The sequence below is a fragment of the Nestor notabilis genome, unplaced genomic scaffold (genome assembly GCF_000696875.1).
Source record: "Nestor notabilis isolate BGI_N333 unplaced genomic scaffold, ASM69687v1 scaffold211, whole genome shotgun sequence".
Lineage (NCBI taxonomy): Eukaryota > Metazoa > Chordata > Aves > Psittaciformes > Psittacidae > Nestor > Nestor notabilis.
Genome location: NW_009914892.1, coordinates 132,256 through 138,255, shown reverse-complemented (window position 1 = coordinate 138,255; position 6,000 = coordinate 132,256).

The following is a 6,000-nucleotide window of genomic DNA, read 5'->3' as shown; positions in this document are numbered from 1 at the left end:
TGGCAGGGGGGTTGGAACTAGATGATCCAAACCATTCTATGATACAATGTGTTCTTGTTAGTGCAATTTATTCTACACAGTAGACTGGTGCCAAGAGAGTAGTATACTTAGTCATCTTTATTACATATAGAATTTCAGTTATTTTAGTTTGGATCAGTAGGAACAGTTGTCAGATACTCAATCTACAAGAAATCAGTTTAAAGGAATGCTGTCAATCTTTCAAGCCTGTAAATAGCTGCAGCTTTTAATGTTCCTGGTGATTATTAGGATTATCTAGTACTTTCATTCCAATACAACTTCACTTAGTAAAACAAAAACCAACCCACAGAATCAATTGGGAATACTCACATTTAAAAAAAAAAAAAAAAGCTTTCTTTTGGGAAGAAAGAATCAAATCTGAGTTAATTTGCCAAGTGTAGGAAAATTATTTGATAGGGCAATGAGCAAGGAGGTGTGGACACACTGAAAGCTTGACTTTATACAAAGGTGTAAAGGGTACAGAGAGATCATGGGGAAAAAAGCCAATTTTTTTTAAACATCCTTGATCTTGGAAGTATTCAGCAAGTCTTATTTACAAAGGAAAAAGGCACAGAAAAACTGAGTATCCTAGTCAGGTACACTTGATCATCAAAAATGTTTGGGGAAGCAGGATGTTTGAGGGGTTTTGTGTTAGAGGCTTGCATGACTTATAGCAGCTGAACATATTCAAATATATTTAATTTATTGAACTCGATGTTAACTTAGTTTTTCCTCAGGTAGTCCCCTTAGTCCCCCTCAGGACAGGGGAAAAATGTGTAGAGCAAAGAGAAAGGAAGCCAAGAAGATTCTATTATGTGGTATATGCAAAACGAAAGCAAAAATATCATCTCACTTGTATTCTGTTCTTGGTTCTGAAACAAATTAATGTAAGCAGAAGAAATGGTAATTCAAAACATAATTGTTCACACACCTAGATTTACATTGTATTGTATGGGAAGTAGCATAGTATGCAAGCGTGTTTTAATCACGCTTTTGCACAAATAATGCGTGTTTGCTCGAACAAATTTCTTTAGTGATAACAAACTCAGTATAAAATAATTTATTAATTTCTAGTGTTTAAATTTGAAATAAAATATAGTGTACTGATTGTTCCATTAATAGAAGAAAGGGACTAATTCTTAATGTTGAATGCGAGTGTCCTTTTACCAGGAAGGATATTTGTTTAGTTGCTTTTGTTCATTTACAAAATTCAGTCTGCAATTTCAAAAGCGACTGTTCTTATTTTTGCATGGCAGTGATAATATACTCATGGTGTGGAATGAGATTGGTGCATACATCATATACACCATGAGTAAGGAATTACTAGAAAGTAATACAAAATACTAAATATACATAGGCTGTGTATATAATACTTGATGCAGTAATGCTAATTCCTGAAGTGTGTAACTGTGTTATGTTACATATAACAGGTGTAGTTCAAAGTGAGACACTGTGAAAGTTGTGGGGTAATTTTGTCTGAAATATGAAATTCTTCAGATGATTTAGGCAGTTCCCGTTAACCATTTTTTTTGCATGGAAGTTAGATGCTTCCCTGTGGGAACATCCATTGGTAATGTTATAATGACAATGCATAATTCCCACCCCTATGTCCTGTGTTTTGTGGCAAAATGCAATCTTTCAGCCATGTGGCTTCCTTCTTTCAGCCATGTTGTACTGCTTAAAGTTAATGTATTATGTTATGTATTATAGTTAATGTATGAACAATGCTATCATTTTATTTTGTGTAGCACCCGAAGCAAAACAAAATTGTTAGTTCATAATCCTTTCAGTAATGTCTTCTGGCAAGCTAATGCAAAATTAATGACATGCAGTGTGTTATTTACTTGTAGCTTCTCTCAGAGGATGTCTATTTTTATATATTACATCATCCCTGCTGCAGAGCTCATATCCATTGGGATTTACTGGTCTTCCATTCCCTTTGGAAGAGCTCACATTGATGTCATAACTGTATTTGCAATTGTGATTAGATTTGAAAATTCAAAGAGAAACATTGAAGCTATGCAGTATTTTCTGCAACTGAAGTGTCAATAATACTACTGAGTTTCTTGGTTTTAGATACATTACTGACAGTAGGTCCTGTTTACAGCTTGTAGGGTTGCTAGTACTTTATGACCACACATACATGAAACTTTGGTTAATGATAGGATAGATTTTCCAGAGTAGTGTGATATTTTTGCTGTTACTTACTTGTGATGTACTCTCTTATATTACATGAAAGATAACTTTTCTGAGATGTAAGGCATAAAACTAAATGTGAGACTTGTCATCAAAGCAGAGTAGTTCATGCAGCAGAAAAACAAATTTTTCATAACTCTTTTCTAAACTGATTGTTGCATAATGTGATTAAATACAAATACTGGATTTCTACCACTTGAACTTCTGAGGAAGATTAAAAAAAATACTCCTGTTCTTAAATACTTTTTAAAATAGGATATCCTCATTAGTGTAAGCTTGTTCATTGAGAAACAGTGTTTGCCTATGAAGCACATATGGGAAAAGGAATCTGCCTATACATTATTCCATGTTTGTGGAATACCAATAAAGATCCTTTCAACACTGGCATTTCTATACAGATAAGTAAGCGTCATGAGAGATAGTCCAAATGTGGACATTTGCCCACTAAAGCGTATAAAGAAGCTGTCGGTTCATTTTTCCCAAGCATCTGAGCCACTCTTCTGTAAACTGTGCTTGATGTACTGACTTAAAGATAAAATGATTAGCATTAGGTGTCAATCTTTTCACAAAAGGTTCTCATTAATTTTAATAGTGCTTTTGTATTTCATTTGAATCATTTTAAATGATTATTTAGCTGAGTGAATTGCAAAACTCTAAAAAATTAATTAAAGTAGTACTTTAAATATCCTGAACAACTAAGGAAGTATGTATAGAATTAAAATGTGAAAGATGGAATGTCCGAAGAAGGCCAATAGCATCCTGGCTTGTATCTGAAATAATGTGACCAGCAGGGAGGTGATTGTCCCCCCTGTACTCGACACTGGTGAGGCCACACCTTGGAATACTGTGTTCAGTTCTGGGCATCTCACCATAAGAAAGACACAGAGGTTCTGGTGCATGTCCAAAGAAAAACAATGAAGCTGGTGAAGGGTCTAGAGCACAAGTCTGATGAGGAACAGGCTGAGGGAACTGGGGTTGTTTAGCCTATAGAAAAGGAGGCTCAGGGGGGACCTTATTGCTCTACAACTACCTGAAAAGAGATTGTAGTGAGGTAGGTGTTTGTCTCTTCTCCCAAGTAACAAGGATATGGCAAGAGGAAATGGCTTCAAGCTGTGCCAGGGGAGGTTTAGATTGGATATTAGGAAACATTCTTCACATAAAGGATTGCCAAGCACTGGAATGGGCTGCCCAGGGAAGTGATGGAGTTACCATCCCTGGAGGTATTTATTTAAAGGATGTGTTGTATGCATAGTGCTTAGGGCATAGTTTCTTGGTGGACTTGGCAGTGCTAGGTTAATAGTTGGACTTCATGATCTTAAAGGTTTTTTCCAACCTAAATGATTCTGTGATTCTAGGTCCAGAAGGCTGTTCTTACATTTTTGATTTTGTATTTGCAAATACTATCTTTTTTCTTGGACAACTGGCATATGTTGGTTCCTCACTGATCATGTAGTTATCAGTTGTGAAGGAGTGGGGTGGAAGGGAGGAAGGCAAGACTGTTTCTGTGTATTTTTGATATATTGATGTTATAGTCATGTGTAATGGTTCTAGTAAAAACTGGAACCTATTCCAACACATTTAAACATGACCCTTCCATGATGAGTTTTAATGCATGAGTATCAAATAAGTTTGAGTTGAAGAAGGAGGAGATTAGAGGCAATGCAAGTTTTTAGTAATAAAACAAGAATTGTAACCTGCACCTCCTGGCTTCAGTCTGGTGTCATGATCTTAAACAGTAAATTGTGGAAGTAAATTAGAATGGTGATACTAAATTAAAAGTAAATGTATGAATTTAGTTTAACATAGGTTGGATTTTCATGTGTTTGAAGCTTTGTGCTACTTGTAACTTTTTCTAAGTGGAAATAATGGCATAATTCCTATCCGTGAATTTTTTTTTTTTTTTTTTTTTTTTTTTAAAGGTGCCCAAAATCCTTAGAATTAAACATTTCGGAGATTGAAAGCATGCTTAAGGAGTAAAGGAGTTGACCACTGTCTTAGGGATAGATCTTTGTGGTTGTGTCTGGAATGGTAATTTAGTGGTGGTGGGGTTTCTTGGGGTGAAAGAGAGAGAGGTGCTTTGGTTTCTTTAATAGCTGTGCTTGTTTAAAAGTGAAAGAAATGCATTTGTTACAATGGTAATTGCACATTCAACATAGTTCTGCTTTTAAGCTTTTAGCTGAGACTCAGTAGCCCAAGTTGCATATGCCAGTCTTCTGTCAAAGTGCTGTCACAGCTGTCAATGGAGATGCAGCAATGTCCATTGTACTTTTCACGTAGTCTTAGTCTTAAAATTTAAGCAAAGGTTTGTCTTGGCCAAAGGTGCTGGTTAGGAAAAAAGGTGGAATGATTTGCTTTATGTAAAAACTAAGTAATCTGAGATAAAACCTTTGGATGTGTAAATCCTTATTACTTTATTGGGTAGATATGTATGTTACAGTGCTCTGGCTAGTCCTGTTAAATAAGAGTGCCATTGTCCATGCTTGTGTCTTCCAATAGGCTACAGTTAAATTCGGGTGAGCTGGCAAGTCCCAAATAAAGCAAGGTAGTTACCTTGGATTTGCCATAAGGTTTGCATGTAAATTCTTTCCCTGTCTTTCACTGCCCTATTAAGGTGCTTATTTAGCCATACTCGGGTTGCTGTGAAACAAAGTTGTTCTTGGATGTGAGGTTGAGAATTCTTGAGCATTTTTAAAATTCATGATATTTACACATCCCTGATAGAAAGATTTTTTTTTTATTTTTTTTATTTTTTTAAACGAAAAAAGCTTAAAAGCTTTTGTTGTTTTATGTAAGGTCTAGTCAAAGTTTTAGTATTCTGTTTTATGGGTAATGGGTATGGGGAACTGGGCTTTAGTTTTGAATGGTTACCCTTAATTGTCTTTGGGTTTACTAAAATTTTGACAGGCACCTGAAACAGCTGGCAGGTGTTATGGGTGTTGTTGATGTGGCTGGCATAAAAACTGCATAGATCTCACTCAGTTTTGCATTGTTTATATCTGCCTCTCTGTGTATATGCATGTGCTAAAATGTTAAATATTTTTCCTTTTCTTCTTTTCATATCACTAAATCACATTCTCTGTTGAATGTTGCCTTTTGGAGAGTATAAAGACCTGCAGCACTGTTTTAAAGTCTGCAAATGATCCATGGTGCACTAAAGATCATCTTAAAAGTAAGCACACTGACAGCTTTTTCAGTAGTAAGCTTGGAATACAAAACAGTGTAAAATCAAACTATTAGGGAGACTCAACCTAGTAGGTGCACTTCCACCTAATTTTATTTAGCACTTCTATACCTAGGTAACTGATCTTCTAAATGCAAGGGGAAAATGTAGTGTTAGATTTGCAAAATGGGACATCCATTAATCGATGGTACTTGGCTCCCTAATTATTTTCATTGGGGAAGAGGAGAGGCAAAGGGCATTTCTTAGAATTTTGTATGAAGGTCTCTCTACTCGAATGATGTAATGTTGTGTTTTGACTTTTTTTCCTATCTAAAAAAATTGTGGCTCATTTTGCTTCCTAATTATTTTGAAAAGTAAAAGACAAGTGAAGTTGCATGGGGTTTGTTACTGATAAAAGCAAAAAGTCTGGATGAATGATTTCTATACAGTTGCTAGAGGGAGAGCACAAAGCTCTCAAGGTATATTAGCAAATGGTGCATTACACAAGGGAGGATGTGCAGGGCATGAGGTAAGAGTTCTCCAAAAAGAAAACGGTCTTATACTGGTAAACTGGTTTAGCGTTGATTTTAATTTGCAGTCCTTGGAGTATGCTCTTTGGAGACTCT